The sequence below is a fragment of the Ranitomeya imitator genome, chromosome 3 (assembly GCF_032444005.1).
Source record: "Ranitomeya imitator isolate aRanImi1 chromosome 3, aRanImi1.pri, whole genome shotgun sequence".
In the NCBI taxonomy this organism is placed as follows: Eukaryota; Metazoa; Chordata; class Amphibia; order Anura; family Dendrobatidae; genus Ranitomeya; species Ranitomeya imitator.
In genome coordinates this window covers 407,974,645-408,000,418 of record NC_091284.1, presented here as the reverse complement: position 1 = coordinate 408,000,418, position 25,774 = coordinate 407,974,645, and the positions used below count along the sequence as shown (strand labels likewise).

General features: G+C 52.7%; 1 protein-coding gene across 1 annotated transcript in view; it reads left to right on the top strand.

Annotated features, from left to right (window-relative positions):
• TBC1D32 (TBC1 domain family member 32) overlaps window positions 1–25,774 on the top strand; it is a 199,274-nt gene that overhangs the window by 67,108 nt on the left and 106,392 nt on the right. The gene's annotated exons all lie outside the window — the stretch shown is intronic.

Here is a 25,774-nt window from a genome sequence, read left to right as displayed (position 1 = left end):
TGGGTTGCCAAAGCTATGATAGCTTGGTCAGAGTCCGTAACTAAGGCTCTTCAGGATAAGGGGTTTCCTGTAGAGGTGATAGAGATGTCAAATCAGATATCTTTAGCAGGAAATTATCTGATTAATGCATCCTTGGATGCGGCAAATTGTTCAGCATTGGCTGCGGCAAATGCTATTGCTATCAGAAGGGCCCTATGGCTAAGAAATTGGCGGGCGGACTCTACTTCAAAAAAGTCCCTTACATCCCTCCCTTATCAAGGTGTCCGTCTTTTTGGCGAAAAACAGGATCAGCTTATATCTGATACCACGGGAGGTAAAAGTAATTTCCTTCCTCAACAAAATGTTAAGCAACCTTTTCGTCGCCAATTTCAAGCAAGATTTAAATCCTTTCGTAACTCCCGGTGGTCTGCGGCACCAAGCGCAGGTCCCCCAAGTCGGCCTGTCCAAGACAGGGAGCCCATAAACAAAAAGAGAATGGTTCCAGCTTCAGTAAAATCATGAAAATTTATTCCAACTTTTAAAATGGAGAAACAACTCCTGGGACAGCACCATAGCACATGCGAGGTAGGCTACGCCTTTCGACCAACACAGCGGTCTTTATCACAGCTTGATAGACAGGGAGCACCAGGTCTCCTATAGGGCCAATCCATTGGCAAGAATGCGGTATCAACCATCAAGATCTAGGGGATCTAGATATCCTCGATCTTCGGCTAAATGACTGGAGGCAGCCTCTCGTCGCTTTCAACAGGGTAGGCAATCGCCTACTACTGTTCCATCAGTCCTGGCTGTCAGTTGTTCACGACAGATGGGTAAGAGACCTGGTGGTTTCAGGGTGCAAAATAGAGTTTTCCTGTCTCCCTCCAGGCTGGTTTTTTCCGTCCAGTCTTCCCAGTTCAAAAACCCGTCTAAGAGCTTTATTCAGAGCAGTCGAGTCTCTTCAGTCCAACGGGGTCATTGTCCCTGTTCCAAAGGAAGAAAGGTTCAAGGGGTTTTATTCAAATCTGTTTATGGTTCCCAAAAAGAATGGGACCGTGAGACCCATTCTGGACCTAAAGTGTCTAAACAAATTCATCAGCACTCGTCGCTTCCGTATGGAATCTCTCCGCTCGGTCATTGCGGCTATGGAAAGGGGAGAATTCCTGGCTTCCATAGATATTCAAGACGCCTATCTGCACGTTTCTATATTTCCTCCTCATCAAAAATTTCTACGGTTTTTCATAGGCGAGCGACACTTCCAATTCACTGCATTACCTTTCGGGCTCGCCACTGCTCCCAGGGTGTTCACGAAGGTGATGGCAACAGTGGTGTCAATCCTGCACTCTCGAGGCATAGTCATTCTGCCTTACTAAGGCTACGTTCACACTAGCGTTGTGCGCTGCTGCATCGGCGACGCAACGCACAACGCACCCAAAAACGCGGCAAAACGCACGCAAAAACGCTGCGTTTTGCGACGCATGCGTCGTTTTTTGCCGAAAATCGGACGCAAGAAAAATGCAACTTGTTGCGTTTTCTTGGTCCGACGCTTGCGGCAAAAAAGACGCATGCGTCGCACAACGCAACAAACAAAAACGCATGCGTCCCCCATGTTAAGTATAGGGGCGCATGACGCGTGCGTCGCCGCTGCGTCGCCCGACGCTAACGCGACGCACACTAGCATAACGCTAGTGTGAACGTAGCCTTAGACGATCTCTTAGTCAAAGGACCAACTTTTCAGGCATGCAGGGACAACGTCAACATCTCTTTGGACACGCTAGCTCGTCTAGGGTGGCTGGTCAATTTAAAGAAGTCATCTCTAGTACCATCTCGGAAGATCTCTTTTTTAGGGATGATCTTCTACACCTCTCGGGGGCTAACTATTTTACCCCAGGACAAGGTGCTTTGTCTCCGGCAGGAGGTAAAAATTCTTCGGCAGCCGAGTTTCCATTCAATCCGGTTCTGCATGAAGGTCTTGGGCAGGATGGTAGCAGCTATAGAAGCGGTTCCATTCGCCCAATTCCATCTTCGTTCACTCCAACAGGCACTTCTGTCAGCCTGGGACAGGAGTCCTTTGTCTCTCAACCTCAGGTGTCGTCTGTCTCCTGGGGTCAGGCAATCCCTGATATGGTGGATGAGGAGTTCATCCCTACTTCAGGGGAAAGCCTTTCCTCCAGTTCATTGGCTGGTAGTCACTACGGACGCCAGCCTTCTCGGTTGGGGAGCAGTATTTCTCCAGCACACGGCTCAGGGTCGTTGGTCCCTAAGGGAATCAACCCTTCCAATCAATCTGTTGGAGATAAGGGCAATTTGGCTGGCCTTGCAGCACTTTCACCATCTTCTGGCGGGTCGCCTGGTGCGGATCCAATCGGACAATGCCACGGCCGTGGCCTACGTAAATCATCAGGGGGGCACTCGCAGCAGATCAGCCATGCGCGAGGTAGGACAAGTCCTCCGTTGGGCCGAGAACAATCACTCTGTGATCTCGGCAGTTTACATCCCGGGCAAGGAGTACTGGGCAGCGGACTTTCTGAGCCGACAGGGTCTTGCGCCCGAGGAATGGTCTCTTCACCCCGATGTTTTTCGGCAGATATGTCTACGCTGGGGAATCCCGGACGTGGATCTAATGGCCACCGGGTCGAATACCAAAGTACCCAGGTTCGTTGCACGGTTTCGAGATCCAGGAGCAATTGCCGTAGACGCACTAGTCCTATCTTGGAACCAATTTCGTCTTCCATATCTGTTTCCCCCTCTGGCGCTGCTTCCAAAGGTCGTCAGGAAGATCAAGTTAGAGGGAGTTCCGGCAATTCTAGTCGCCCCAGATTGGCCTCGGAGGTCATGGTACGCAGACCTAGTTCAGCTGATCGTCGGGGTTCCTTGGCAGCTACCAATGCAGCCAGATCTTCTGTCGCAGGGGCCGATATTCCACCAGAACTTAGAGGCCCTGCGTTTGACGGCTTGGCCGTTGAATCTTGGATTCTGACCCAGGCCGGTTTTTCTCAGAAAGTAGCCTCAACTATGGTTAATGCTCGAAAGACAGCTTCAGCACGCATTTACCACCACACCTGGAAAGTCTTTCTCTCATGGTGCAGGAAGAAGGGTCTTCCTCCTCTTCGGTTTTCCATTCCTAATGTCCTAGCTTTTCTCCAATCTGGTCTAGACTCAGGTCTCGCTCCAAGTACCCTTAGGAGGCAAATATCCGCCTTATCGGTTCTTTTCCAGCGCAGGATCGCTACCAATCTGCAAGTAAAAACTTTTTTGCAGGGAGTCTCTCATATAGTCCCTCCTTACAAAGCTCCGATAGAAGCTTGGGACCTTAATTTGGTCTTGAGTGCTCTTCAGGAACCTCCATTTGAACCCCTCCAAGATGTTCCTTTAAGGTACCTATATACATCCATTAGGCGGGTATCGGAATTAGCGGCCTTGTCCTGTCAGGCGCCGTTTCTACAATTTCATCAGGATAAGGTGGTGCTGAGACCAGCACCTTCCTTTCTGCCAAAAGTAGTCTCCTCATTCCACATTAATGAGGACATTGTCTTGCCTTCTTTTTGTCCTGCGCCTACACACCGGGTGGAAAAAGCTCTCCATACTCTAGATTTGGTGAGAGCTCTGAGAAGATACGTTTCCCGGACCGCTTCTTTTCGAAAGACGGATGTTCTGTTCGTTCTTCCTGCGGGTCATAAAAAGGGACTCGCAGCCTCTAGATCGACCTTAGCCAGATGGATAAGAACCACTATTCAGGAGGCCTACCGTATCAAGGGTGCAGCCATCTCGGCTGGGATCAGGGCACACTCTACTCGGGCGGTAGGGGCTTCCTGGGCGCTTCGGCACCAAGCTTCAGCAGAGCAGGTTTGCAAAGCGGCCACTTGGTCCAGCCTGCACACTTTCTCTAAACATTATAATATCCACACTCAGGCCTCTGCTGATGCAAGTTTGGGAAGGAAAATTCTTCAGGCTGCGGTATCACACCTATAGGCGGTAAGTGCCTAGGGGTTTTCTTCCAGTGAGTCTTCTTCCCACCCTGGGACTGCTTTGGGACATCCCACAGTCCTGTGTCCCCCAATGAGACGATGGAGAAACAGGGATTTTTGTGTTACTCACCGTAAAATCCTTTTCTCCGAGTCGTTCATTGGGGGACACAGCTCCCTCCCTATTCATTTTATTTGTCTATGGGGTTGTTCAGACTGTAGTATTATTCTAGACATGTTGTCTTTGCTCTAATGCTGTTTTGTTTTCTCTATCTCCTACTGCTTGTGTACCAAACTGGAGCTGTCAGGGCCAGTGGCAAGGTGTATACTATGGAGGAGGAGCTAACTTTTTTTTTTTTTATATACCTACTTAGTGTCAGCCTCCTGGCGGCAGTAGCATACACCCACAGTCCTGTGTCCCCCAATGAACGACTCGGAGAAAAGGATTTTACAGTGAGTAACACAAAAATCCCTGTTTTATTTTTAATACAGGCTGTGAAATGTAAAAAAAAGAAAAATACATGTAACACAACAACTTGATTTAAACAATAGGTCATTTTCTGATGGTGGGAAGCTAAATTCTGATTCTCTGTCAAGCAGTGTCCTCACGTTGTAAACACTCCTGAGGTATCTGCTGGGCATCTGAAGACGTAGTTTTATAGAGTGCACCATGGGCGGACATACCGCCTGGTCAACTGGTGCGGCTGCATTGGGGCCCGGAGGCTCTGGGGGGCCACTGCAGGGCAGCTAATAATGAGGGCAATCTGAGCAGTTTATCCGGCTTCGGGGGCCCTTGGCCAGATTGTCCTCATGTGCGATGGGCAGGGAGCAATCCCTGCAGCTCCGCTGCCTGCTAGAGAAAATGGCAGTGGAGCAGAGCTGCAGGGAATAGATCTGTCTTGCTTCCTGCCCGCGCTTCCTGTCTCACATAGCAGTGGCTGAATGATATCATCATTCAGCGCCGCGGCTGTGCGAGATAGGAAGCTGCCGGTGATGGGGCGGCTTCAGGATACCGTGCGCAGAGGTGAGGCAAGGTGTGTGAGTGTGTATATATGTATGTATGCAGAGAGGTGAATGGTGCTGTGTGTGTCTGTGTGTGTGTTTGGGTGGAGGAGAGGGCAATGATGGGGCAGAAGGCAATGATTGGGTTGACAGAGAGGGCAATGATGGGGGTGATGGGGCAGAAGGCAATGATGACGTTGATGGAGAGGGCAATGATGGGGTGATGGGGCAGAAGGCAATGATTGGGTTGACGGAGAGGGCAATGATAGGGTGGTGGGAGAGAAAGCAATGATGGGGTGGTGGGGGAGGAGGAAATGATGGAGGTGGTGAATGGGCAATAATGGGGGTGGTGGGGAGGAGGAAATGATAGAGGTGGTGTAATGGGCAATGATGGAGTGGTGGAGAAAAAGACAATGATGGTGGTGGTGGAAAGGGCAATGATGGGGATGGTGGGGGAGGAGGAAATGATGTTGTCGTGGAATGGGTAATGATGTGGGTGGTGGGGGAGAAAGCAATGATGGGGTGGTGGGGAGGAGGAAATTATAGAGGTGGTGTAATGGGCAATGATGGGGTGGTGGGGTAAAAGACAATGATGGTGGTGGTGGAAAAGGCAATGATGGGGATGGTGGGGGAGGTGGAAGTGATGGATGTCTGGAATGGGTAATGGTGTGGGTGGTGGGGGAGAAAGCAATGATGGGGGTGGTGGGGAGGAGGAAATGATGGAGGTGGTGAATGAGCAATAATGGGGGTGGTGGGGAGGAGGAAATGATAGAGGTGGTGTAATGGGCAATGATGGGGTGGTGGGAAAAAGACAATGATGGTGGTGGTGGGAAGGGCAATGATGGGGATGGTGGGGAAGGAGGAAATGATGGAGGTCGTGGAATGGGTAATGATGTGGGTGGTGGGGAAGAAGGCAATGATGATGGCATTGGAAAGAACAATGATGGGGTGGTGGTGATGGAGGTGGTGGAATGGGTAATGATGGGGGTGGTGGGGGGAAAAGGCAATGATGGTGGTGGTGGAAAGGGCAATGATGGTCATGGTGGGGGAGGAGGAAATGATGGAGGTGTAGGAATAGGTAATCATGGGGTGGTGAGGGAGAAGGCAGTGATGGTTGCAGTGGAAAGGACAATGATGGTGGTGGTGGGGAAGAGGCAATGATGAAGGTGGTGAAGAGGGCAATCATGGGGGTGGGGGAGAGGGCAATAATGGGATTATTATTAGTGTTGAGTGATACCTTCCGATATCGGAAAGTATCGGATAGGATCGGCCGATATTCAAAAAATATCGGATATCGCCGATACCGATACCCGATCCCAATGCAAGTCAATGGGACCAAAATATCGGAATTAAAATAAACCCTTTCTTGCCTTGTAGGTTCATTCTACATGAAGGAAAACAACTAAGAATAATGCCGGATGTATTTGGGGAGGTGGCGGAGACATTAAAGTCATAGAGGTTTATCCCAATCAAATAGAATAGCATGTTTTTTTTTTTTTTTTAAGACGTTCGGAGTGACAAAGATATTGACTATGTAAATTTTTTTTTTTTATTTTGTCAGATATTGATGTTTCACTATTTCACGCTCTTCCCCTTCTTTTTTTTTTTTTTTCTTTTCCCACACTTTCATCTTCATCATCATCAGCATCTTTGACATCAACTTCTTCTTCACCTTATTCATCTTCTTCTTCATCCTTTACCTTTTTTTTTTTTTTTATTACATTCTTCATATTCATTTTATTCAACTATTATTATTCTTCCTATTCTACATATTCTTTTTATTCCACTGTTATTATTCTTCCTATTCTACTTCTTCATCATATTCTCATTTGTGACAGGCATTCCCGTAGTTGTTATCTATAAAAGTTGGAAGATTACACCTTCTGTTCTGCCAGTCACAAAAGTTACATTTGTCCGCGTTCAGTTTGGCCTGCAGCATCAGGCTTTATCCAGGGGCACTACGAGGAGGAACGGACTCACCCCCATACACTGCTTAGTCTTCTTCTGCATATAATTTAGATAATATCTTTTGCTCTGATATTAAGTCTTATGCTTAATGTTCTTCTGCTCTTTGTTCTGCAGCCTCTTGTTCTTCTGCTTCTCGGTCTTCCATGTCGTCGTCTCCAGGGTCGTCGTCTCCAGTGTCGTCATCTCCGCCGTCATTGTCTCAGCCGTCGTCGTCTCCGCCGTCGTCGTCTCCGCCGTCGTCATCTCCGCCGTCGTCGTCGTCGTCATCGGGGTGGTCTTCCGGGTCGTCGTCGTCGTCATCGGGGTGGTCTTCCGGGTCGTCGACTTTAGGGTCTTCAACTTGGAAATGTAGCAGAAGGTACAAGAAGGCTGAGAAAATGCCAAGAACCAGCTGATGGAACTGGAACTCGGATGGCTACCCGAAGGTTCAAGAGCCTATGGAACTACCGAGGACCAGCTGACGTTACTGGAACCCGGTTACTAAGCAGGAGGTACCCGTGCTAAAAAGCACTACCAAGGACCGCCTGACGTTGGCGGAACTCGGATACCCAGAAGGAGGCACCTAAGCCAAAGGCTCTGCCCGGAACCAGCTGACGGTACTGGAACCAAGATGGGGAGCAGAAGGTACAAGAGCAAAAGACACTGCCGAGAACCAGCTGACGGTGCTGGAACCAGGTGGTGGACCTGAAGGCCCACAGGAGAGGAGAGAACAGCTAGGCCGCGAGGCAGCCGCAGTTACCGAACCCCAACAGTCCTACAGGGGGAGCTGGGCCTACTGGCACTACAGAACCAGCCTTGACTACCAGTTCACGCAGCCCACATAGGAAGCTCCTAAACTGGAGGCACCCTGGAGTTGGCTAACCCGACAGCACCACGACGGGGCAAGCATAGGCGTCTCAGTGAGCTTGACACAACCCGGAAACAGCTGACGGTGCTGAAACGAGGCTTGGCACAAGGGAGTACCTGTGACAAGAACACTGCCGAGAACCAGCTGGCGGTGCTGGAACCCAGATGCGTTGCCCCAGTGTGCAAGAGCCAATGGCACGGAGGACCAGCTGGCGGTGCTGGAACCCGGTTACTAAGCTGTAGGTGCCCGCGCTTAAAAGCACTGCCAAGGACCGCCTGGCGTTGGCGGAACTCGGATACCCAGGATACCCGATCCCAATGCAAGTCAATGGGACCAAAATATCGGAATTAAAATAAACCCTTTCTTGCCTTGTAGGTTCATTCTACATGAAGGAAAACAACTAAGAATAATGCCGGATGTATTTGGGGAGGTGGCGGAGACATTAAAGTCATAGAGGTTTATCCCAATCAAATAGAATAGCATGTTTTTGTTTTTTTTTTAAGACGTTCGGAGTGACAAAGATATTGACTATGTACATTTTTTTTTTTTATTTTGTCAGATATTGATGTTTCACTATTTCACGCCCTTCCCCTTCTTTTTTTTTTTTTTCTTTTCCCACACTTTCATCTTCATCATCATCAGCATCTTTGACATCAACTTCTTCTTCACCTTATTCATCTTCTTCTTCATCCTTTACCTTTTTTTTTTTTTTTGATTACATTCTTCATATTCATTTTATTCAACTATTATTATTCTTCCTATTCTACATATTCTTTTTATTCCACTGTTATTATTCTTCCTATTCTACTTCTTCATCATATTCTCATTTGTGACAGGCATTCCCGTAGTTGTTATCTATAAAAGTTGGAAGATTACACCTTCTGTTCTGCCAGTCACAAAAGTTACATTTGTCCGCGTTCAGTTTGGCCTGCAGCATCAGGCTTTATCCAGGGGCACTACGAGGAGGAACGGACTCACCCCCATACACTGCTTAGTCTTCTTCTGCATATAATTTAGATAATATCTTTTGCTCTGATATTAAGTCTTATGCTTAATGTTCTTCTGCTCTTTGTTCTGCAGCCTCTTGTTCTTCTGCTTCTCGGTCTTCCATGTCGTCGTCTCCAGGGTCGTCGTCTCCAGTGTCGTCATCTCTGCCGTCGTTGTCTCAGCCGTCGTCGTCTCCGCCGTCGTCGTCTCCGCCGTCGTCGTCGTCATCATCGGGGTGGTCTTCCGGGTCGTCGTCGTCGTCATCGGGGTGGTCTTCCGGGTCGTCGACTTTAGGGTCTTCAACTTGGAAATGTAGCAGAAGGTACAAGAAGGCTGAGAAAATGCCAAGAACCAGCTGATGGAACTGGAACTCGGATGGCTACCCGAAGGTTCAAGAGCCTATGGAACTACCGAGGACCAGCTGACGTTACTGGAACCCGGTTACTAAGCAGGAGGTACCCGTGCTAAAAAGCACTACCAAGGACCGCCTGACGTTGGCGGAACTCGGATACCCAGAAGGAGGCACCTAAGCCAAAGGCTCTGCCCGGAACCAGCTGACGGTACTGGAACCAAGATGGGGAGCAGAAGGTACAAGAGCAAAAGACACTGCCGAGAACCAGCTGACGGTGCTGGAATCAGGTGGTGGACCTGAAGGCCCACAGGAGAGGAGAGAACAGCTAGGCCGCGAGGCAGCCGCAGTTACCGAACCCCAACAGTCCTACAGGGGGAGCTGGGCCTACTGGCACTACAGAACCAGCCTTGACTACCAGTTCACGCAGCCCACATAGGAAGCTCCTAAACTGGAGGCACCCTGGAGTTGGCTAACCCGACAGCACCACGACGGGGCAAGCATAGGCGTCTCAGTGAGCTTGACACAACCCGGAAACAGCTGACGGTGCTGAAACCAGGCTTGGCACGAGGGAGTACCTGTGACAAGAACACTGCCGAGAACCAGCTGGCGGTGCTGGAACCCAGATGCGTTGCCCCAGTGTGCAAGAGCCAATGGCACCGAGGACCAGCTGGCGGTGCTGGAACCCGGTTACTAAGCTGTAGGTGCCCGCGCTTAAAAGCACTACCAAGGACCGCCTGGCGTTGGCGGAACTCGGATACCCAGGAGGAGGCACCTAAGCCAAAGGCTCGGCCTGGAACCAGCTGACGGTGCTGGAACCAGGAGGTGGACCCGAAGACCCACAGGAGAGGAGAGAACAGCTAGGCCGCGAGGCAGCCGCAGTTACCGAACCCCAACAGTCCTACAGGGGGAGCTGGGCCTACTGGCACTACAGAACCAGCCTTGACTACCAGTTCACGCAGCCCACATAGGAAGCTCCTAAACTGGAGGCACCCTGGAGTTGGCTAACCCGACAGCACCACGACGGGGCAAGCATAGGCGTCTCAGTGAGCTTGACACAACCCGGAAACAGCTGACGGTGCTGAAACCAGGCTTGGCACGAGGGAGTACCTGTGACAAGAACACTGCCGAGAACCAGCTGGCGGTGCTGGAACCCGGATGCGTTGCCCCAGTGTGCAAGAGCCAATGGCACCGAGGACCAGCTGGCGGTGCTGGAACCCGGTTACTAAGCTGTAGGTGCCCGCGCTTAAAAGCACTACCAAGGACCGCCTGGCGTTGGCGGAACTCGGATACCCAGGAGGAGGCACCTAAGCCAAAGGCTCGGCCTGGAACCAGCTGACGGTGCTGGAACCAGGAGGTGGACCCGAAGGCCCACAGGAGAGGAGAGAACAGCTAGGCCGCGAGGCAGCCGCAGTTACCGAACCCCAACAGTCCTACAGGGGGAGCTGGGCCTACTGGCACTACAGAACCAGCCTTGACTACCAGTTCACGCAGCCCACATAGGAAGCTCCTAAACTGGAGGCACCCTGGAGTTGGCTAACCCGACCGCACCACGACGGGGCAAGCATAGGCGTCTCAGTGAACTTGACACAACCCGGAAACAGCTGACGGTGCTGAAACCAGGCTTGGCACGAGGGAGTACCTGTGACAAGAACACTGCCGAGAACCAGCTGGCGGTGCTGGAACCCAGATGCGTTGCCCCAGTGTGCAAGAGCCAATGGCACCGAGGACCAGCTGGCGGTGCTGGAACCCGGTTACTAAGCTGTAGGTGCCCGCGCTTAAAAGCACTACCAAGGACCGCCTGGCGTTGGCGGAACTCGGATACCCAGGAGGAGGCACCTAAGCCAAAGGCTCGGCCTGGAACCAGCTGACGGTGCTGGAACCAGGAGGTGGACCCGAAGGCCCACAAGGAGAGGAGAGAACAGCTAGGCCGCGAGGCAGCCGCAGTTACCGAACCCCAACAGTCCTACAGGGGGAGCTGGGCCTACTGGCACTACAGAACCAGCCTTGACTACCAGTTCACGCAGCCCACATAGGAAGCTCCTAAACTGGAGGCACCCTGGAGTTGGCTAACCCGACCGCACCACGACGGGGCAAGCATAGGCGTCTCAGTGAACTTGACACAACCCGGAAACAGCTGACGGTGCTGAAACCAGGCTTGGCACGAGGGAGTACCTGTGATAAGAACACTGCCGAGAACCAGCTGGCGGTGCTGGAACCCGGATGCGTTGCCCCAGTGTGCAAGAGCCAATGGCACCGAGGACCAGCTGACGGTGCTGGAACCCGGTTACTAAGCTGTAGGTGCCCGCGCTTAAAAGCACTACCAAGGACCGCCTGGCGTTGGCGGAACTCGGATACCCAGGAGGAGGCACCTAAGCCAAAGGCTCGGCCTGGAACCAGCTGACGGTGCTGGAACCAGGAGGTGGACCCGAAGGCCCACAGGAGAGGAGAGAACAGCTAGGCCGCGAGGCAGCCGCAGTTACCGAACCCCAACAGTTCTACAGGGGGAGCTGGGCCTACTGGCACTACAGAACCAGCCTTGACTACCAGTTCACGCAGCCCACATAGGAAGCTCCTAAACTGGAGGCACCTTGGAGTTGGCTAACCCGACCGCACCACGACGGGGCAAGCATAGGCGTCTCAGTGAACTTGACACAACCCGGAAACAGCTGACGGTGCTGAAACCAGGCTTGGCACGAGGGAGTACCTGTGACAAGAACACTGCCGAGAACCAGCTGGCGGTGCTGGAACCCGGATGCGTTGCCCCAGTGTGCAAGAGCCAATGGCACCGAGGACCAGCTGACGGTGCTGGAACCCGGTTACTAAGCTGTAGGTGCCCGCGCTTAAAAGCACTACCAAGGACCGCCTGGCGTTGGCGGAACTCGGATACCCAGGAGGAGGCACCTAAGCCAAAGGCTCGGCCTGGAACCAGCTGACGGTGCTGGAACCAGGAGGTGGACCCGAAGGCCCACAGGAGAGGAGAGAACAGCTAGGCCGCGAGGCAGCCGCAGTTACCGAACCCCAACAGTTCTACAGGGGGAGCTGGGCCTACTGGCACTACAGAACCAGCCTTGACTACCAGTTCACGCAGCCCACATAGGAAGCTCCTAAACTGGAGGCACCTTGGAGTTGGCTAACCCGACCGCACCACGACGGGGCAAGCATAGGCGTCTCAGTGAACTTGACACAACCCGGAAACAGCTGACGGTGCTGAAACCAGGCTTGGCACGAGGGAGTACCTGTGACAAGAACACTGCCGAGAACCAGCTGGCGGTGCTGGAACCCGGATGCGTTGCCCCAGTGTGCAAGAGCCAATGGCACCGAGGACCAGCTGACGGTGCTGGAACCCGGTTACTAAGCTGTAGGTGCCCGCGCTTAAAAGCACTACCAAGGACCGCCTGGCGTTGGCGGAACTCGGATACCCAGGAGGAGGCACCTAAGCCAAAGGCTCGGCCTGGAACCAGCTGACGGTGCTGGAACCAGGAGGTGGACCCGAAGGCCCACAGGAGAGGAGAGAACAGCTAGGCCGCGAGGCAGCCGCAGTTACCGAACCCCAACAGTCCTACAGGGGGAGCTGGGCCTACTGGCACTACAGAACCAGCCTTGACTACCAATTCATGCAGCCCACATAGGAAGCTCCTAAACTGGATGCACCCTGGAGTTGGCTAACCCGACTGCAACACGACGGGGCAAGCATAGGCGTCTCAGCGAGTTTGACACAACCCGGAAACAGCTGACGGTGCTGAAACCAGGTTTGGCACGAGGGAGTACCTGTGACAAGAACACTGCCGAGAACCAGCTGGCGGTGCTGGAACCCGGATGCTTTGCCTATCAAACATTGTCTTCCTACAGCCCCAACTAGCGGTGTTGGAGCAAAGGGTAAGCAGGGGGAGCAGAGTGTAGGCCGAAGCCTGCACTGGAGTCAGCTTTGTGTCTGCGTTGCGTTTGCAGGACACTTTGCCGGCTACACAGTGGGGGAACAGCAGGCGGTGCTGAACCCCACTAACACATTGGCTGGTGTTTTTCTCTGTGCAGCTAGCACTTCCGGGCAAAAACTAGCGTTGTTACAGCCCAGGGTCAGCAGGAGGAGGAGAGGAGCAGAGTGTAGGCCGAAGCCTAGTTGAACCAATTTCAAAGGTAACCTTTAACCCCCCTCAGGTGTTACAAAGTACAAGAGCCACACCTTGTGCAGCATTAATGCTGCACAAGAAAAGGTTGCTCTATTAATTTGTCTACTTGCACACGCTGAATGCAACACGTACACAATTTAGCCCATTCTACAGTCAAACTGTAGTTGAGGCGTGACTTGTATTTTTAAGGAGGCGCAGCATAGGTGTCCCAAATAACGCCTTTGTGCTTGGCGCTGCTTCCTGAGCGTTGTTTTTTGCTGTACAGGAGTCTGCGCTCTTGTGTTATCCCTTGGCAATTCCCTGTTAGCGCTGCCCCTCTTATGACCTCATTTCATGTTGGCCGCTGCGGTTAACAATGGCCATAAATCCCAGACCCACACTGCCTTTTCATAAAGTCACACTGCGGTGCTGGGATTCGTGGCCTTGAGCAGTAAATATTTTCGACGCTCACACACGTCCTTACACCTGCTTCAGACTGGGCGGCCTCTGCTGATCCCTTTTCGCATGCCGCGGCCAGGAGGCCGCACAGTCTGAAGAAGGCGGAAGGAGATGAGAGACGACAGGCGAACATATGCACTGCTCGTGCCCATAAACCACACCCTCGCTGACAAAATAAATAAGACAACGAGGGGCGTTGTTTCACGCAGGGCGGATGCACAGGCGCAGCCAGCTAGCCATGATGTCAAAAGACGGGAAGCGCTACCAAGGGGGGTGCTGCGTATAATTACAAAGGAAAGTCACACCTCAGGGACAGTGGAATGGTCTCAATGAGACACATTTTGTACGTGTTGAGTTCCACGTGGGCAAGGAGAAAAAGTCAGCCACCTTGTACAAATGCAGCAGTACTGCTGAACAAGGTGGCTGTTATACATAGAAACACCTGGGGGTGGGGGGCAGGCTCCCTTCAATTTCAGTTCATGTGCCTGCATGGCGTTTGCAGGGCACGTTGCCGGCTACACAGCTGGGGAACAGCTGGCGGTGCTGAACCCCACTGACACATTGGCTGGTGTTTTTCTCTGTGCAGCTAGCACTTCCAGGCTAAAACTGGCGGTGTTATGAGCCCAGGGTCAGCAGGAGGAGGAGAGGAGCAGAGTGTAGGCCGAAGCCTGCACTGGTGGCAGCTTTTGTTCTGTTGTGCCTGCGTGGCGTTTGCAGGTCACGTTGCCGGCTACACAGCTGGGGAACAGCTGGCGGTGCTGAACCCCACTAACACATTGGCTGGTGTTTTTCTCTGTGCAGCTAGCACGTCCGGGCACAAACTGGCGATGTTAGAGCCCAGGGTCAGCAGGAGGAGGAGAGGAGCAGAGTGTAGGCCGAAGCCTAGTTGAACCAATTTCAAAGGTAACCTTTAACCCCTCCTCAGGTGTTGCAAGGTACAAGAGCCACACCTTGTGCAGCATTAATGCTGCACAAGTAAAAGGTTGCTCTATTTAGTTTGCTCCTTGCACACGCTGAATAAAACACGTACACTATTTAGCCCATTATACTGTCAAACAGTAGTGGAGGCGTGACTTGTCTTTTTAAGGAGATGCAGCACAGGTGTCAAAATTTACACCTAGGTGCTGGGCGAAGATTCCTGAGCGTAGTTATTTGCTGTACAGGAGTCTGCGCTCTTGTTATCCCTTGGCCATGCGCTGTGAGCGATGCCTGTCTTCTCACCTCATTTCATGTTGGCCGGTGCGGTTAGCGATGGCCATGAAACCCAGACCCGCAGTGTCTTTTAATAAAGTCACACTGCAGAGCTGGGATTCGTGACCTTGCGCAGTAAATTTTGTCGCCTGTCCCTCATGTCCTTACACATGCATCAGACTGGGCGGCCTCATCTGATCCCTTCTCGCATGCCGCGGCCATGAGGCCGCACTTTCTGAAGAAGGCGGAAGGAGAGGAGTAAAGACAGGTGAAGATATCCACTGCTCGTGCCCATCAATCACACCCTCGCAGTCAAAATAAGCAAGACAACGAGGAGCGTGGTTTCAGGCAGGGCGGACGCACAGCCGCAGCCAGCCAACCAAAGATGTCAGAAGACGGGCAGCGCTAACAAGGGGGGTGCTGCGTGTCATTAAAAAGGAAAGTCACACCTCAGGGACATTGTAATGGTCTGTAATGAGACACATTTTTTCCGTGTTTAATTAAACGTGGGCAAGTAGACAAAGTCAGCCACCTTGTACAAATGCAGCAGTACTGCTGTACAAGGTGGCTGTTATACATAGAAACACCTTGGGGTGGGTGGCAGGGTCCCTTTAATTTCAGTTCATGTGCCTGCGTGGCATTTGCAGGTCACGTTGCCGGCTACACAGCAGGGGAACAGCTGGCGGTGCTGAACCCCACTAACACATTGGCTGGTGTTTTTCTCTGTGCAGCTAGCACGTCCGGGCAAAAACTGGCGGTGTTAGAGCCCGGGGTCAGCAGGAGGAGGAGAGGAACAGAGTGTAGGCCGAAGCCTGCACTGGTGGCAGCTTTTGTTCTGTTGTGCCTGCGTGGCGTTTGCAGGTCACGTTGCCGGCTACACAGCTGGGGAACAGTTGGCGGTGCTGAACCCCACTAACACATTGGCTGGTGTTTTTCTCTGTGCAGCTAGCACGTCCGGGCAAAAACTGGCGGTGTTAGAGCCCAGGGTCAGCAGGAGGAGGAGAGGAGCAGAGTGTAGGCCGAAGCCTAGTTGAACCAATTTCAAAGGTAACCTTTAACCCCCCTCAGGTGTTGCAAGGTACAAGAGCCACACCTCGTGCAGCATTAATGCTGCACAAGTAAAAGGTTGCTCTATTAATTTTGCTCCTTGCACACGCTGAATAAAACACGTACACTATTTAGCCCATTCTACTGTAAAACAGTAGTGGAGGCGTGACTTGTCTTTTTAAAGAAAAGCAGCACAGGTGTCGAAAATAACACCTTGGTGCATGGGCGCAGCTTCCTGAGCGTTGTTATTTGCTGTACAGGAGTCTGCGCTCTTGTTTATCCCTTGGCCATGCGCTGTGAGCGCTTCCTGTCTTCTGACCTCATTTCATGTTGGCCGATGCGGTTAGCGGTGGACATGAATCCCACACCCACAGTGTGTTTGGAAAAAATCACACTGCGTGGCTGGGATTCGTGCCCTTGTGCAGTTAATATGTTTGCCGCTCACACATGTCCTTACACCTACTTCAGACTGGGCGGCCTCATCTGATCCCTTATCGCATGCCGCGGCCATGAGGCCGCACAGTCTGAAGAAGGCGGAAGGAGATGAGTTAAGACAGGCGAACATATGCACTGCACATGCCCATCAATAACACCCTCGCTGCCAAAATATATGAGACAACGAGGGGCGTTGTGTTGGGCAGGGCGGACGCACAGGCACAGGCAGCCAACCAATGATGTCAGAAGACGGGCAGCGCTACCAAGGGTGGTGCTGCGTATCATTAGAAAGGAAAGTCACACCTCAGGGACAGTTGAATGGTCTCAATGAGACACATTTTGTACGTGTTGAGTTCCACGTGGGCAAGGAGAAAAAGTCAGCCACCTTGTACAAATGCAGCAGTACTGCTGTACAAGGTGGCTGTTATACATAGAAACACCTGGGGGTGGGGGGCAGGCTTCCTTCAATTTCAGTTCATGTGCCTGCGTGGCGTTTGCAGGACACGTTGCCAGCTACACAGCAGGGGAACAGCTGGCGGTGCTGAACCCCACTAACACATTGGCTGTTGTTTTTCTCTGTGAAGCTCGCATTTCCGGGCAAAAACTAGCGGTGTTAGAGCCCAGGGTCAGCAGGAGGAGGAGAGGAGCAGAGTGTAGGCCGAAGCCTGCACTGGTGGCAGCTTTTGTTCTGTTGTGCCTGCGTTGCGTTTGCAGGTCACGTTGCCGGCTACACAGCTGGGGAACAGCTGGCGGTGCTGAACCCCACTAACACATTGGCTGGTGTTTTTCTCTGTGCAGCTAGCACATACGGCAAAAACTGGCGGTGTTAGAGCCCAGGGTCAGCAGGAGGAGGAGAGGAGCAGAGTGTAGGCCGAAGCCTAGTTGAACCAATTTCAAAGGAAACCTTTAACCCCCCCTCAGGTGTTTCAAGGTACAAGAGCAACACCTTGAACAGCATTAATGCTGCACAAGTCTAAGGTTACTCTCTTCATTTTGCTCCTTGCACACGCTGAATAAAACACGTACACTATTTAGCCCATTATACTGTCAAACAGTAGTGGAGGCGTGACTTTTCTTTTGAAGAAGACGCAGCACAGGTGTCAAAATTTACACCTAGGTGCTGGGCGCAGACTCCTTACCGTTGTTATTTGCAGTACAGGAGAGTGCGCTCTTGTGTTATCCCTTGGCAATACCCTGTTAGTGCAGGCCGTCTTATGACCTCATTTCATGTTGGCCGGTGCGGTTAACGATGGCCATAAATCCCAGACCCACAGTGCCTTTCCATAAAGTCACACTGCGGTGTTGGGATTCGTGGCCTTGTGCAGTAAATATGTTCACCGCTCACACATGTCCTTACGCCTGCTTCAGACTGGGCGGCCTCAGCTGATCCCTTATTGCCTGCCACGGCCATGAGGCCGCACAGTCTGAAGAAGGCGGAAGGAGGGGAGTGAAGACAGGCGAACATATGCACTGCTCGTGCCCATCAATCACACCCTCGCAGTCAAAATATATGAGACAACGAGGGGCGTTGTGTCGGGCAGGGCGGACGCACAGGCACAGCCAGCCAACCAATGATGTCTGAAGACGGGCAGCGCTAACAATGGGGGTGCTGCGTGTCATTAAAAAGGAAAGTCACACCTCAGGGACATTGTAATGGTCTCTAATGAGACACATTTTGTACGTGTTGAGTTCCACGTGGGCAAGGAGAAAAAGTCAGCCACCTTGTACAAATGCAGCAGTACTGCTGTACAAGGTGGCTGTTATACATAGAAACACCTGGGGGTGGGGGGCAGGCTCACTTCAATTTCAGTTCATGTGCCTGCGTAGCGTTTGCAGGTCACGTTTGCGGCTACACAGCAGGGGAACAGCTGGCGGTGCTGAACCCCACTAACACATTGGCTGGTGTTTTTCTCTGTGCAGCTAGCAATTCCGGGCAAAAACTAGCGTTGTTAGAGCCCAGGGTCAGCAGGAGGAGGAGAGGAGCAGAGTGTAGGCCGAAGCCAGCACTGGTGGCAGCTTTTGGTCAGTTGTGCCAGCGTGGCTTGTGCTGGACACGATGCAGGCTACACAGCAGGGGAACAGCTGGCGGTGCTGAACCCCACTAACACATTGGCGGGTGTTTTTCTCTGTGCAGCTAGCACTTCCAGGCTACAACTGGCGGTGTTATAGCCCAGGGTCAGCAGGAGGAGGAGAGGAGCAGAGTGTAGGCCGAAGCCTAGTTGAACCAATTTCAAAGGTAACCTTTAACCCCCCCTCAGGTGTTGCAAGGTACAAGAGCCACACCTTGTGCATCATTAATGCTGCACAAGTAAAAGGTTGCTCTTAATTTTGCTCCTTGCACACGCTGAATAAAACACGTACACTATTTAGCCCATTCTACTGTAGAACAGTAGTGGAGGCGTGACTTGTCTTTTTAAGGAGACGCAGCACAGGTGTCAAAATTTACACCTAGGTGGTGGGCGCAGATTCCTGAGCGTTGTATTAGCTGTACAGGAGTCTGCGCTATTGTGATCCCTTGGCCATGCGCTGTGAGCGCTGCCTGTCTTCTCACCTCATTTCATGTTGGCCGTTGCGGTTAGCAATGGATATGAATCCCAGGCCCACAGTGTGTTTTCAAAAAATCACACTGCGTGGCTGGGATTCGTGGCCTTGTGCAGTAAATATGTTTGCCGCTCACACATGTCCTTACACCTGCTTCAGACTGGGCGGCCTCAGCTGATCCCTTATCGCCTACCACGGCCAGGAGGCCGCACAGTCTGAAGAAGGCGGAAGGAGATGAGTTAAGACAGGCGAACATATGCACTGCACATGCCCATCAATCACACCCTCGCAGCCAAAATAAATAAAACGAGGGGGGTTGTGTCGGGCAGGGCGGACGCACAGGCACAGGCAGCCAACCAATGATGTCAGAAGACGGGCAGCGCTACCAAGGGGGGTGGTGCGTGTCATTAAATAGTAAAGTCACACCTCAGGGACATTGTAATGGTCTGTAATGAGACACATATTTTACGTGTTTAATTCTACGTGGGCAAGGATAAAAAAACAGCCACCTTGTACAAATGCAGCAGTACTGCTGTACTAGGTGGCTGTTATACATAGAAACACCTGGGGGGGGTGGGGCCAGGTTCCCTTTAATTTCAGTTCATGTGCCTGCGTGGCGTTTGCAGGTCACGTTGCCGGCTACACAGCAGGGGAACAGCTGGCGGTGCTGAACCCCACTAACACATTGGCTGGTGTTTTTCTCTGTGCAGCTAGCACTTCCGGGCAAAAACTAGTGTTTGAGCCCAGGGTCAGCAGGAGGAGGAGAGGAGCAGAGTCTAGGCCGAAGCCTGCACTGGTGGCAGCTTTTGTTCTGTTGTGCCAGCGTGGCTTGTGCTGGACACGTTGCCGACTACACAGCAGGGGAACAGCTGGCGGTGCTGAACCCCACTGACACATCACCTAGTGTTTTTTCTGTGTAGACAACACTTCCAGGTGGCAACTGACAGTGTTGAAACCCAGGGAATCAAAGAGGAGCAGAGTGTAGGCCGAAGCCTGCAGTGGAGCAAGTTGAAAGGGAACCTTTAACCCCCCCCACCCAGGCATTTGTTGCTGAAAGAGCCATCTTGTACAGCAGTAATACTGCACATGGAAAATGGTGGCTCCGAAAATTATGCTCCTTGCAAACGCTGAAGTACACACTCATATAATGTGTCCCCTCACACCGTCAAACCATCCCGGAAGTGGGACTTTCCTTTGTAATGTGACACAGCATAGCCGTCATTCCAACCCCCTTGGTGCCGGGCGCCACCTCCTCAACGTTGTTTGGTTCTGTCACGGAGCCCGCGCTGTAATGTTATCCCTTGGCCATGCACAGTTAGCGGTGCCCGTCTTCTGACATCATGTAGGTGTCAGGCTGGCAGTGCCTGTGCGTCCAAGCTGCCCGAGATCCAACCTTGCAGTGTAATCTAATGTAGTCCCACTGCGGGCCAGGGATCCATGGGCATGCGCAGTGCATATCATCGCCTCTCACTCACCTCCTTCCTGCTTCTTCAGACTGTGCGGCGTCACGGCCGTGGCATGCTATTAGGGATCAGCTGACGCCGCCTAGTCTGAAGAAGCGTGAAGAAGGGGAGTGAGAGGCTAGTATATGCACTGCGCATGGCCATGGATACCAGGCCCACTGTGGGATCACATTAGACGACACTGCGAGGTGTGATTTCGGGCAGCGTGGACGCACAGGCTCAGCCAGGACGACAACAAATGATGTCAGAGGACAGGCAGCGCAAACTGTGCATGGCCAAGGGATAACATAACAGCGCAGGGTCCATGACGGAATCAAACAACGCTAAGGAGGCAGCGCACGGTGCCAAGGGGGTAGCAATGACGGCTGTGCTGCGTCACATTACAAAGGAAAGTCCCACCTCCGGGACGGTTGGACGGTGTGAGGGGACACATTACATGAGTGTGTAGTTCAGCGTTTGCAAGGAGCATAATTTCAAGAGCAACCTTTCCCTTGTGCAGTATTAGTGCTGCACATGGTGGCTCTTTCAGTAACAAACGCCTGGGGGGGGGGGACAGGTCCCCTTACATTTTAGTTGTGCCAGCGTGGCGGTCGCATGACACGTTGCCGGATACACAGCTGGGGATCAGCTGACGTTACTGAACCCCAATAACAGAGGAGCGACTGTTGACTGTGCACACAGCACTTCCAGGCACCAACTGGCGGTGTTAGAGCCCAGGGACAGCAGGAGGAGCAGATTGGAGGTATTGCCGCACACACAGCTGGGGATCAGCTGACGTTACTGAACCCCAATAACAGAGGAGCGACTGTTGACTGTGCACACAGCACTTCCAGGCACCAACTGGCGGTGTTAGAGCCCAGGGACAGCAGGAGGAGCAGATTGGAGGTATTGCCGCACACACAGCTGGGGATCAGCTGACGTTACTGAACCCCAATAACAGAGGAGCGACTGTTGACTGTGCACACAGCACTTCCAGGCACCAACTGGCGGTGTTAGAGCCCAGGGACAGCAGGAGGAGCAGAGGAACAGAGTGTAGGCCGAAGCCTGATTGGAGCAAGTTGAAAGGGAACCTTTAACCCCCCCCCCCCAAGACGTTTGTAGCTGAAAGAGCCATCTTGTGCAGCACTAAGGATGCAAAAGGAAAAGGTGGTTCTTTTAATTATGCTCCTTGCAAACACCGAAGTAAACACTAAAAATGTGTCCCCTTATACCGTTAAACCGTCCCGGAGGTGCAAATTTCCTTCGTAATGGGACACAGCACAGCTGTCATTCCTATCCCCTTGGTGCCGTGCGCTGCCTCCTCAGCGTTGTTTTAAGCTGTCACGGAGCCTGCGCTGTTCTGTTAGCCCTTGGCCATGCCCAATTAGCGCTGCCTGTCTTCTGACATAATTTGGTGTCAGGCTGTCAGTGCCTGTGCGTCCACGCTGCTCCAGATCCCACCTCGCAGTCTCGTCTAACGTAATCCCACTGCGGGCATTGGAACCATGGGCATGCACAGTGCATATCCTCGACTCTCACTCCCCTCCTTCCCTCTTCTTCAGACTGTGCGGTGTCACGGCCGTGGCATGCTATTAGGGATCAGCTGACGGCGCACAGTCTAAAGAAGGCGGAGGGAAATGAGCGAGAGCCCGAGGGGAAGATATGCACTGCGCATGCCCATGGATCCCAGGCCCGCAGTGTGACTCAATCAGAAGACACTGCGAGGCGGGATCTCGGGCAGCGCGGCCGCACAGGCGCAGCCAGCCTGACACCAAATTATGTCAGAAGACAGGCAGCGCAAATAGGGCATGCCCAAGGGATAACAGAACAGCGCAGGCTCCGTGACAGCTTAAAACAACGCTGAGGAGGCAGCGCATGGCACCAAGGGGGTAGGAATGACGGCTGTGCTGCGTCACATTACGAAGGAAAGTCCCAGCTCCGGGACAGTATAACGGTATCAGTGAACACATTTTATAAGTGTTAAGTTCTGCGTGTGCAAGGAGCTAAAAAAAAAAGAGCTACCTTTTCCTTGTGCAGCATTACTGCTGCACAAGATGGCTCTTTCAGTAACAAACGACGGGGGGGATGGGGGGGACAGGTTCCCTTACATTTAGGTTGTTGTGCCAGCGTGGCGGTCGCAGGACACATTGCCGGCTACACAGCTGGGGATCAGCTGACGTTACTGAAACCCAATAACACTGGGTCGTATGTTTTTACTGTGCAGCCTGCACTTCTGAGCCGCAACTGGCGGTGTTGGAGCCCAGGAATAGCAGTTCAGGTGGTAGAAAGATGAACACAGCAGGAGACCTGGATGACACCCAATTACTTAATCAGGCAGAGGAGTGGCAAATTCCTGCGAGATCCAGGCCTGGTTCATTTTCAGGAAATTAAGCCGGTCAACGTTATCGGAGGATAGTCGCATGCGACGGTCTGTTAGTACACCACCTGCGGCACTAAAGACACGTTCCGATAAGACACTAGCCGCAGGGCAAGCCAGCACCTCCAATGCATACTGGCTTAGCTCTGGCCATGTATCCAGCTTAGAGACCCAAAACTTGAACGGGGAAGAGCCGTCTGGGAGTACAGTAAGAGGGCAAGCCATGTAGTCTGTCACCATCTGACGGAACCGTTGCCTCCTGCTGACTGGAGCCGCCGGTGATGGTGTAGACATTTGGGGCGGGCACACAAAAGTGTGCCAGAGTTGTGCCATACTGGGCTTGCCTTGGGCAGAGGCACTGCTTCTGCTCCCTCTTTGGGCAGAGCCTCCCCCACTGCCTCGACGCACTGAGCTGCTTTGTAAAGCACTAGCAGCACTCCTCTCAGTTGGACAGGAGAAGATGATGGAATTCACCAGTTTGTCGTGGTACTCCCGCAATTTACGCTCCCGGGTCAACGCAGGGATGAGGTTTTGGACGTTGTCCCGGTAGCGAGGATCGAGGAGGGTGAACACCCAATAATCAGGCATGTTGAGAATGTGGTCGATGCGGCGGTCGTTTCTCAGGCACTGCAGCATGAAATCCACCATGTGCTGCAGAGTGCCAACTGGCCCAGAAACGCTGTCCCCTGCTTGAGACATGATCTCTGCCCGCTCGTCATCACCCCACCCTCGCTGTACACACTGACCGCTGGACAATTGTGTCGCTCCCTCCTCTGGACGGAGCTCTTCCTCCTCCATTGACTCCTCCTCATCCTCCTCACAAATTGGCCCCTGCGTACCCTGCGTTGTGAGGAACCACGTGGCGCTGACTCTCCAGAAGCTGATGGAAAAGGTGACTCCTCATCCTCCACCTCTTCCACAACATCATCCCTTAACCCTTGCAAAGTTTGCTGAAGCAGGCAGATAAGGGGGACAGTCATGCTGACTAGTGCATCATCTGCACTTGCCATCCGCGTGGAATAATCAAAAGGACGCAAAACCTGGCAGACGTCCTTCATAGTGGCCCACTCTGTGGTTGTGAAGTCTGATCGGCGCTGACTGCGACTTCTTTGCGCCTGATGCAGCTGGTACTCCAGAACTGCTTGCTGCTGCTCACACAACCGCTCCAACATATGTAACGTGGAATTCCACCGGGTAGGTAGGTCACATATGATGCGGTGTTCCGGAAGGCGGAATCGGCGCTGCAGAGCAGCAATGCGGGATCTGGCCAAGCTGGAACGCCGCAAGTGAGCACACTCTAGGCGGACCTTGTGCAGCAGGGCATCAAGATCCGGATAGTCCCTCAGAAAACTCTGCACAACCAAATTGAGCACATGTGCCAGACATGGGATGTGAGTGAGGTTGCCAAGGGCCAAAGCTGCCACCAGATTTCGGCCATTGTCACACACTACCATGCCTGGCTGGAGATTCGCTGGCAGTAGCCACACATCGCTCTCCTGCTTGATGGCATTCCAGAGCTCCTGCGCTGTGTGGCTTCGATGCCCCAATGAAACTAGTTTCAAGACGGCCTGCTGACGTTTGGCCACGGCTGTGCTCATGTCGGTCATAGGTAAACGTTCACGGGTCCATGTGGAGGTGGACTGTGACGGATCCTGCAGAGAGGAATCTGAGGAACTGGTGTAAGAGGAGAAGTCGATGCGTACAGACTGGATTCCTGCAATCCTTGGAGTGGGCAGGACACGTCCTGCGCCACTCGCACGATCTGTACCTGGCTCAACAACATTAACCCAATGGGCAGTGAGGGAAACATATCGCCCCTGTCCATGCTGACTGGTCCACGCATCGGTGGTGAGGTGGACCTTGCTACTGACGGCGTTCAGTAGCGCATGTTTTATGTTTGCCTCAACATGCCTGTGCAGGGCAGGGACAGCCTGCCTGCTGAAGTAAAAGCGGCTGGGCACCTTGTACTGTGGGACTGCCAATGCCATCAAGTCACGGAAGCTGTCAGTCTCCACCAGCCTGAACGAAGCATTTCCAGGGACAACAGTTTGGCAATGCATGCATTCAGAGCCTGTGCTCGGGGGTGGTTGGCCGAGAATGCCCGCCTTTTCTCCCATGCCTGTACTACCGATGGCTGTAGGGTAGACTGGGAGTGTGAGGATGACTGGGAAGGTGGTGCTGTGGGTGGAATTACACAAGGTCTCTGGACAACAGTGCCAGAGGTTCTTCCATGGCGATCCTGGGAGGAAGCCAAACCAGCTGTGCGTGAGCTGGAGGAAGAGGCAACACGAGCTGAAGAGGTGGTAGCTGCCGCTGTTGGTTGGCCTACATCTTCAGTCTGTTTCTGTAACTCCACCGCGTGCCTGGTCCGCACATGTTTCCACATATTTGTGGTATTGAGGTTGCTGACATTTTTCCCTCTTTTTACTTTCTGATGACACAGCTTGCATTTGACAAAACAAATGTCATCTGCAACTGTGTCAAAAAAGGACCAGGCACTGCAAGTCTTGGGAGCACCCTTTTTGGCTTTGGAAAGAGACAGGCTCCTAACGGGTGCCAAAGTGGAGGCTACAGGCTCCGCAGTCTTCCCCCTCCCTCTCCCTCTTTGGCCCGTAAGGGGAAGCTCTTCCTCAGAGCTGCTCCCACCACCTTCCTGTTCCTCACGCCACGATGGGTCAAGGACCTCATCATCTCCACTACCCTCTGCCACCAACTGCTCCTCCTGGGTAGTCTCGGCAGCACATTACGCATCAGAAAGCGGCACCTGAGTTTCTTCATCAGATGCGTACTGCGCTGTGGTCACCGGAGGCACTGGCCCACCTGCCTCTTCAGAGTCAGAGAGAAAAAGCTGTTGGGCATCACTGCACACTGCCTCTTCTTCCATTTCTCCAATGCTGCTTGGCTGGCCCCCTGTTTCCAAGCCAAGAGATTCAGAGAACAGAAGTAGAGACGGCTCCTGTCCTGGGCTCTCTGACTGCCTGGCCAATTTGGCAGGTGGTGAAGAGACAGATGGCTGCTCTCCAGTGCTCTGTGCCTGAGAGGATGTGGCACTAACTGAAGTCGATGCCGAGGCGTTAGC